Raw genomic sequence first — 10499 nt, forward strand, 5'->3', positions numbered from 1 at the left:
ACGAAAGAAAGAAAGAAAGAAAGAAAGAAAGAAAGAAAGAAAGAAAGAAAGAAAGAAAGAAAGAAAGGAAGGAAGGAAGGAAGGAAGGAAGGAAGGAAGGAAGGAAGGAAGGAAGGAAGGAAGGAAGGAAGGAAGGAAGGAAGGAAGGAGAAAGAAGAAGAATTATTAAATCTGTACTTGTAACAAGCTGCTGTGTCCAGGTACTCAGAAGCAATTTTTGGATCTCACCATTTCAAGGTCTGTCTGAGATTTGGACTTACTCTGCTCAAGTCACCATCCCTTTCTCTGCCACCTCCCCCAAACAAACCTGTTCTCTGGACAGTCTGCCTTTGAACTTTAACTTCTTCCTGAGAACACTGGATTTCTCCTCCTTCTCCAGGAACACTGTTCTAGATTCTCTCCCCTTCACAACTCCCTATGAACCTCCACCTGATGCTGGGTCTCCTCCTCAGCTTCTAGTTCTTTGCTATGGTTCTGCCTGAGAAAGATACAAAATGACACAGCCTTGCCTTTGACAATCCTTGCCACTTTGATGGCAAGGCTGCGTAATTTTGTAACCGCATGAAGTGGCAAGCTCCCCTTTCACTTCTCCCTACCACCAGCCTAGCTCCTAACACAGGACTTCACCTACCCGGTAGGGACAGCTGTTTACAAGTATATTTGCTTCCCCTCATTAGTTTCCAGAGCCTCCTTGTCATCCCTGCCTCCAATATCAAAGAAATATCTGAACTGCCCTGAAACTAAAGTCTTTCTCCAACATTACACACTTCTTTAACTTTCTCTGTGTGTTAATTTACCTTTCTTTCCATTTAAATGTTGGTCCTTTCCATGAAGTTCTTTCCTCCCGGTTTTCACTCTTTTTAAAACCATCTTTTACTAAGCCTACCACCCTTGCAAGAATCAGCCTTTCTCAATTCCCAGCTCCTTCAATGAACGATCTTTCACCACCACTTTCATCTTCAACTCCCTTCCCTTCCCAATTGCTGCTCAGATCTGGGCAGCCAATATATTCTCTCTTGGAAATCATTGGTGTCCTGTTTTTACCGGATTCACTTTTTGTCAGATTTGCATTCCTCACCTTTCTTGATCTCTCTAGATCACTGGATACTGATGATAACATATTCATCCCTGTACCAACCCCATATTATATCCTTTCTCTGTCTCTATTTATGCAAACGACCTCTTTTCTTCCTCTCAACTCACAACTGGAGGCATCATTTATTGCTTTTCTGTCTCTCCATGCCCAAGGTCATAGGCATTGTATAGATTCACCTCAATTCAAATGCTGTATTTGTGACTATGCACGTAACATTTCCACTTCAATGTTCCATCATCATAATCTCAAACTCAACATACCTTAAGACAGAACTCATCTTTACCATTATCTGCCTATCCCCAAAGCTGTAATGCAGTCCCACTTATCTTCCTGATTAGAAACTTTTAAGTTATCTCGCTTCTTCTATCCTTCACTGAATCTGCACTGAATACTTTTGCTTCTTCTCTGAGATGTCTGCCTTCCTTCCTGTATTCCCCTGGCCACAAGTCTTGCCCAGAACTTCTTCACCTAAGACCTATATTGCTAAAACCACCACCTCAATTCTCATCCCCTTCCAGTTCAGTTGGTGTGCTATTGCAGATTAACCTTTCTAAAATAATGTTAAAAAATTGCCAATAACTAAAACTGTACCTCATATTGTTTTACATAAACAGAAGTTGGTTTCTCTCACATAACAGGAAGTCCAGAGGTAGACAGCTGTTGGCCTGGGTTTAGCAGTTCAGCAGTATCAGAAACAATACCTCTTTGCCTTTTCCTCATGACAGCAAGGTTGCTGTATATTTACAGACCTTATATCTTCATTCAAACAAGGAGGAGGGGAAAAGGAGGTGCCAATATTTTATCAAAGAACAAAAACATTTCCAGAAATGCCATCAGCAGACTTCAGCTTGAAGGCAGAACAAGATCATAGAGCTGCCCTAGCTCCGAAGGAGACTGGGAAGGCAGAGGATAGAATCATCATGAATGGATTAGACCAATCATGATTCATCACTTGCAGATAGGCACAAAATTAAGGTTCACTTACCAAGGAAGGGGGAATACCCAGCTTTATTTTTTTGTTTCTCTTGCATACCAATTTTTGTTGTCTGGCCTCCTCTTATTGTCTGAAACACATGCCATGCTCAACTCCATGATCAAGCTTGTTACCTTTGCTCTCTTCACCTAGAATATTCTCTCCTCCACTTACCAGTCCTATTTATGTTTCATGGCTATGTTTATATCCCACCTATTCAATGACACATTCTAGTCCACAATAATTCCTTCCTTGAATGAACACTTCATTCATTCATTTATCCATATTCAGTATTTACTTACAGGAGATTCCTATCGTGAGTACTACACAGTTGAACATTTAATTGTTCTTTGTTTCCTCTGATTTGGTTTTATTTCTCTACAAACACTGTAACCTACATGAAGAGTTGAACCACGCCTCAGATTTCATTTGTATGGCTCAGTTCCTTGCATAGTGCTGAAAACATGATATGTGCTTAGTAAATTACTGACTGAAAAATTCTGTAATTACCTAGAAATAACAATGTGTGAATTACTGAGTGTAAAACAAGCAAACAAACAAAAAAACACTGCGGTTGGAACTTAGAAAACAGAACATTACCTACTTATTTCAGTCAAAATATACTCTGTAAGACAAGAAAATAACAACGATTATATTTGTACGTCAGTGGCATAGGTAGCAAACTATAATCCGCTTCTTCTGAGAAAGCTAAAAAGAGCAGCAGAGCTAAGTAAAATTCAAGATTGTCAAACAAAGAAGCAGTTTTCAGACATTTCAAATCTCAGGGTTAGTCTCCTAAGCCATTCCCTGCAATGTTAGGCAGAAAACAGTCAAGTGATTTATTTTAGAGAGATGCTGATCTATATGAGGATTAAGAGATCTCAGCCCAACACTGCTGGCAGCCACAGAGCAGCTTTGGGAGTGTACTAAGAAGATTTCAAACTGGGAGCAACTTATGCAAAAGACACAATTCCTCCAACCCCCTATTGGCCAGGGCTTTAAACAGTCCTTGTGATTTGCTTGTTGCCCTTTCTTTGGCCTATGTACTGGGTAGATACAATCAGTCCCTCTCTATTCACACAGTCTTCTGGTTCACTTACTTGGGTAAATTTATTGTTTCATCTATCAGTTTCTATATGAAACTGTAGCAGAAGACCAAATGAAGGCACACTTCAATCCATGAATCTCAGGCATTTCTTCTTAGCCAACCTAAAATGTATGGGAACATGTTTTCTCCAATTAGAAAATCTGCAACTTCACCACTCAGCTCACAGAGCCTGCAGAATGGAAAGCTTTGTCTTGTGTTCCTCATTCCTTCTGGGGCCAAATGAAGAGAACCTTTCAGAAGTTGGAAGAGAAAGCAATTCCCAGGAAAGCTCATAAGCCTCCTCAGGTCCTCCTCCAGAACTGAAATTCCACCTGCCAAGGAGAAGCAGTTAGGACCCACTGCACCACTGCTGACAGCTGGGTTCCTCTCTGCCTCTCCTCCCCAGTCTCCACCAGAAGAAAGAAGACCTAATGATAGGTCTTGGGGAAAAGCTTTTCAAAAAGCATCCTTTTTCTGCCTTCCTTTCTCTCAACACCACATGACAGTCATGATAGTCCTAGGATGGCTGCAGCCTCAAAAAAAGCAAAGGCTCCTAAAATGTCTACGGGTATCAAAAATGAATAATCCATGCTGCTCGGCATAAACTATGGGCAGATAGATTACTAGAGTTTAGAATAATGTCTTCCATGTTGAATCTAGAAAAACTACATTGCAGGTCCCAAAACAACCATGCCAACTACTCTTCTAGAGAATGAGAAACTATGTCACTTTGACTATGAACCCTGTTCAATATGAGCTCCTTCCTTAGTCCACTACATCCTGACATGTTTACCCTCCACAAAAATGTACCAAGAAGCTGTCAAAATGAAGCAGACAGGGTTTGTTTTCAAGCATTCATTCAATTTCCACCCTAATATAAGGGCTTTTAGTATTTCAAAAAAGCAACATTGCACTGAGTGGAAATACCTTTTCATATTCAAATACCAGCTTAATGTGTAGTTTAACAAATTACTATCTTACAGCTCTGTTTCCAGTATTTGTGAAAAAACACAAGATAAAAAATTGACCGAATTCTTTTTTCCTTTTTTATTAACCTTTAATGAAAGGATCAAGGCAGTATTTTCCCTTTTTGTTCTGTTTGTATATAACAAAAGCATTTCTTTGCTTCACTGCTTTTATAAACTACAGATCTCTGTACAAACACAGTCTTTTTTGTTGTTTATTTTTTATTATATTTTAAGTTCTAGGGTACATGTGCCCAACATGCAGGTTTGTTACGTATGTATACATGAAAACACAGTCTTAATTAAACCTGAGAAGTGATTGTTGTATTCTACATTTCAAAAGGAAAAACTGGTCTGCAACAGAATAACTTGTTTTGTTTATGCAGCACATACAAGTACAGATGTTAAAAATTCTTAAATAACAACATACCCTTAACCTTGACTTATAGGCTGCCATGGGACCAAGCCTAAGAGAACATAGATAGAAATCAAATATTATTTATTACACAATATTTTAAGAACTTTTACTACAAAATAACACTGAAAAAATACATTAGTAGTAAACTTTGTTCTCAGTCTTGAACCATGTGTATATATATATGGACCACTCCCAGAGAGAAATTAGATTTTTAACTCTAATTTTCTTTAACAAGGCATTAAGCAATCCCACAGACATACAGTAAAGTTGAAAAAAAAAAAAAACAAAAGCAGTGTGTCAAGAATGCCAAAGGGTTCTAAAGACAACTGAGCCTGGACTGAGGAAATACGGGCAAAATCTATGTGGAATATTTTAAAACATACCACAAGGGGTGTGCGTGTGTGTGTGTGTGTGTGTGTGTATACACTTTGCTTTGTGAAGTCTTCTCTTTAATACTCCTCTCTCTCTCTAGAACAAAGGCCCTTTTCTGACTTAGTATACATGTTTTATTTAAATGTAAGGCTTTTGAGTATGGCTCCACTAATTCAAGTTCTCTACTTGAACCCTTTCTTGAATAATGATACATTTCAGTTTCTTTAAAATGCATCAATAACTTAAAAGATGCTTACAAAGTAAGTCGTATTAGAAATTCTCTTTTATATTTTTCCCAAATCTTTCATAGTTGTCCTACCCTCACCTTATTTAATAACACTTTCAGCAATTCTTTTCCAGACTCTTTCCAAAGCATTTAATTTACTTTTCAAAGAAACAATAACTCTTTATATTTACACTCAAAAGTCATGGGATTATGTAATATTTAATTAAGTTATATAATTGTAATTACAAGTACAAATAGAATAAAACGGTTTTGGAAAAAATCTCAATTGACTCTTTGTAAGCACAGAACTCAACTGATAGAGAGTATTTAAGAGAGGTGCCTATTATCCTCCAGTTCTATAAAGGGAATGCTGAGTGTCAGTTAAGCGGATGTTGAAGGAAGCTTTTTCTATAGTCTCTAAAGCAATGTTTTCTAAAGCCTGTCCCAGGAAAAATTAATTTCAAGAGTGCGATGGAAAAAAGGACTTGGAGTCAACTAAGTTTGGGAAATGCAAGGTCGAACAAAACTAAACAGATTTCCTTTATTGCAGGACATTAACCTCTAAATAGCTAACATGCATTTTTAATTTCCAAGATGGCACTATAGTATGTAATGTTCTCCCAGTGCATTTGATCAAAGACTGTTTTCATGAAGAACTTCATGGGACTGAGATTCCTAGGTACCTCCTCGTGCTTAGATCATCTCCTCCTCTTCCAATTCCACTATGAGTTGTGTAATTTATGCATAAAAACTTCAGTATGAACAGTGTGACATTATGTTCACACCAGGTGTTAGTTCAAGTTTTAACTCTGAGGTGGTAGGTTGCCCTAATCAAGACTGTACATTTATCCAGTATTTTATCAGAAAGGCAATACTCCAGAAGCAACCACTATAAGTATTTCTATTATCCCGATTTTTATTAACACCTAAGACTTTGACAATCAGTATAATGTATGCTAGCAATGGATTTTAATTGGTAAAACTAGTGGCTTATTAATATGAAGAAATATGAAGAAATGGACTCTCTCAAGTAAAATTAAAGACAACCAAGGGTATGTGGAGTAGCAAAAATATTTTAGAGATATTCCCTCTAGTGCAGTGGAGGCTAAGGATCCAGAGAGGCTCTTCCCCGGAGACAAACCTGAGGTTTTTTTCCTCATTGTCCCCCTGCTGATTTAAGAAGATTTGGCGTTGCCTGCTGGAGTGATAAAGGTAACAAGATCCCGGCCTCTGGGATATTGCCCTGTCTGCCTTGGAAGAACCTTTATGCAAGGTTGCAGAACTGGGACTTCCTAACAAGTTGTATAACAAGCTGTAAAAAATGTTTTTTACTTTGCTTGCTGTTAAGTATTCATGTAATCAATGGTCTCTGTGTGTAGCAGAATTTTGTTTGGCTTGCTTTCATTATGAACTAGTGGCAAAGTTTTGTGTAGTGCCTAACACTCACTCAGTTCAAACCTCTTTTGATGTATGAACCATGGAGGAAAAAACCACTAAGGGCTATGAATGACCAAATCAGCTTAGGTCAATTCTCAACACCTGTCTTCAAGGCAGAAGATGAAATTATAGGCCCATCTATTCTATGATATACAAGGAACCCCAAAAGTCTCACTTGCCCTCAACAGACTCTCATTTATCTGCTTCCCAGGCAGATAGGTCCCTCTAACTTATCCAGATTTTATCAATAGCATGTTTGAAAATGCACTTATGTTAGCTGGCAATGAAAAATGCTTCTAGCAAACTTCTCTAGCATCTCATCTTAATTCAAACTAATAGAAAATTAGCTAAGTGTTTCCTTAGAACGTGTGAAGAATCTAAACAGAGATGAGGTAAGATATTACTTCAGTAGTGGAAAAGCAGTGTTATTTTATGGTCTTAGATATTCACACACATGGTACAATGGGAAGGGGAAGCTCAGCTTAAGAACTGATTTGACCAAGGCAATTGTGTGTGAAAAGTTGTGTGCTGAATGGATGAGGAGAAGTCAAATGAACAAATCTAATGTTATTTAAAAAGAGAATTCATTGATGATTCTTGCCTCAAACAACCATTATATGGTAGTTAACAAATGACAATTTTTCAATCAATCATACTATATACATTTTTGTTTTTTTGAGACAAAGTCTGGCTCTGTTGCCCAGGCTGGAGTACAGTGGGACAATCTTGGCTTGCTGCAACCTCCACCTCCTGGGTTCAAGGGATTCTCCTTGCCTCCGCCTCCTGTGTAGCGGGGACTACCAGTGCACACCACCATGCTTGGCTAATTTTTTGAATTTTTAGTAGAAATGGGGTTTCACCATGTTGGCCAGGCTGGTCTCAAACTCCTGACCTCAGGTGACCTGCCCACCTTGGCCTCCCAAAGTGCTGGGATTACAGGTGTGAGCCACCACATTCAGCCATACCATATATGTTTATTTGTTGGAATTCTATTGTAATGAATAACTAACTTTCCATTTTACATATTTGTTCATCTATTCATTCTTATCAGTATGGACTCATGGATTCTTATTCCATTTCTTACTACCATTTATTTTTATGGTCACATTGTCCTGTATTTGGCTAGCAGGAGCCCCTTCAAGCTGGCTCATGTGTCCTTTTGACATGTCTCCATCGTTCTTCCCTCACTCTCTTACTTTCAATTGTAAAAAAAAAAAAAAAAAACACAAACAAACAAAAATCAAAAAACAAAAAACAACACCTGTTCCAGGCTTATCTTGTTCTTTTCCTGCACCAGCAAGGAAGAAGACCTGCTTGATTTTTATTGGTGAATAGTATTTAGAAACCAAGATAATGGTACTAGTTATGCTAATTGCTACTGAATTATCACTGCTTCTTTATCCTCTCAGAGGATAGAGCTAGGCAATTAGACTGAGCTACATAGCTATAAAAACCATGAATTCATACAGTTATCTCTAATCTCAATCCAACAGCACACGGGTTCCCTCTAGCATTCTACCTTTTCATATCTATAATTCCTTTCTTCTTCAACAATGAGAAAACTGACCATCATTATCCCTAATAGATACATTTATTTTCATAGTCTCGGTGTGTCTCCCACAAGATAGTTATTAATTACAGGAGACAAAGAGTAATTTTACAGTGCAGAATATGGTAGATACCACATTAATTAAGTGAACACAAGTAAGGGCAGAAATAGATATCATGATGAGACATGAAAAAAGGACACAACATTCTTTCAGTGGTGTTCTTGCCAAAAGCATATAATCTGAATCTAATCATTACACAACATCAGACGAAACCAAAATAACTGGCCTGTACACTTCAAAAATGTCAAGGTCATGAAAAACAACGAAATACTGAAGATCTGATTTAAGTTAAAAGAGACTTTAAAAATGACAGCACGACACATATGATCCTGGATTGATTTCCTAGACCATAAAAATTGGTTTCTGCCCTTTGTTAGAGATGACATTGATGAGACAATCAGCTGAATCTGAATGAAGTCTATTAACGTTAATTTTTAGGTTTTGATATGTATTGTGTTAGTAATACAAGAGAATGTCCTTGTATTTCAAAATGCGCACTGACGTATAAGGGGACAGGAAGTCTGTAACTTACTTGCAAACATTAAAAACAACAACGTGTGCACCACACACAGACACACACATGAGGCAGGGTAGGGCAGGCAGTGGTTACCTCCCAGGCGATTCAATGTATAGCCAGCCAGACAAAGAATTATAAAGAAAAGGGCTGGAAACAGAATCTTAGGAAATAGCCAGCTTGAGGGGGTGGAGACTGGAACCCAGAGAAAGAAAAAGCAGTAGCAATAAATCATGTAAACGGAGAATCAGGAAAGTTAAAGAAAGTTTCCAACAGAAAAGGGGATGGGTGATTTCCAGTGTTACACAAAGGTAAACAAGATGAGGTTGGATAAAGGGTTACAGTCAGCAGTCTGGGCTTAAGGGTACGCATTCAACCACATGCGTGTTTTGAATACTTGGACAGTAGGCATTGAGGAAATACAGAGACTCAGATAGTGTTCTCAAGAGGTTTACATTGTACTGATCCCATGAGAAAATGGTACTGGTAAAATCTGTTGCATTTGAGAACACCCAGTATCTCCAAATCTCCATCTTCATGGTACCCTTTCATGGAGCATTCTTGATGCCAGTAAGTTCTGGGGTTTGCTGTCTGGGTTCCCTCCAGTGAAGGGGCAATTCTTTGGAAAATGTGGTTCTCCCTGCTATAAGGGATGAAAGCCTTTGTGAGAAGAACATGCATTTACCAAAGAAACTTCATCTGGCCAAGTTTAATTAAGATAAGGCCTCAGAAAAGCGCTAATGCTGCTCTTGATATAAATGCACTGCACAGTCTTCAGTGCTTCTCTGATTGCATTTTATCTTTGCTGTTCAGATTCCAGGTTCGTCTTCATCATTAAAATTATTTATAAGAATCACATTTTACCTGTTCTACAATAAAACACATTACCAACTTCATTCAGAAGCTGAGAGGAAAGATAACCCAGCTCTTTCCATGTTACCTGATGATCCTATTATTATTTGACTTTGTAAAGTTTAGGAAGCTGGGCTAGTGATTCTTGAGCAGCAAATCCCAAGTCCCAGTTCTTAGCAATTAAACAGATGCACCAAAGCAAATTCCCAAATTCCTGATACAGTAATTTGGGTCAGAGGGAGGGGTGGAATAAACATATGCATTTAACTTTGTTTTCCAGACAATAATTAAGATAACAAGTAATATTTTATATTTTACAAAGCTCTTTCTAGTATGTTCTTATTTGATCTTATAACCTTAAGGTAACCTGAATAAATAAAATTTCAAATCAAAAACCATTTAAGAAAGTGATTTCCATTTCCAGATTCCTTTATCTCTATAAAACAGTCTGTGATAATAAGATTCTAGAACACACTAGATTAAGCCCCCAAACCAGGAAATCCATCCATAAACTAGATTTAAGAGATGTAATGGCCTAAAATAAAGAGTTAATTTATGAAAAATTTGGTTCACCTGATGCTTAGCAAATTGTTTAATTTAAAAAGTAACAGCAAAGTTATCTGGGTATTTGATTTCTTGCACAATCCTTTTGTCTTCATGAAAGCCAAGGACACACAGTCTTATTTTATCTTTCTGAGGCAATCTCTTGTCACTGATGACACACAGAAGCTTTAATTAAAATGGCAATTAGGTATTGGAAAGAGGTTTTTTTTTTTTTTTAATTCTCATTTATTTTGAGTCTGCTTTAGAAATGTTAATGTCAGTGTGTTTGCCTAGTGCAGCCGTATCTCAGAGGAAAACGTCCAAATATTTAAAGGCTGACTTCTTTTGACGTTTGGTTTAAGAAAGAAAGAAAGAAAGAAAGAAAGAAAGAAAGAAAGAAAGAAAG

Source organism: Piliocolobus tephrosceles, chromosome 11 (assembly GCF_002776525.5).
Source record: "Piliocolobus tephrosceles isolate RC106 chromosome 11, ASM277652v3, whole genome shotgun sequence".
Lineage (NCBI taxonomy): Eukaryota > Metazoa > Chordata > Mammalia > Primates > Cercopithecidae > Piliocolobus > Piliocolobus tephrosceles.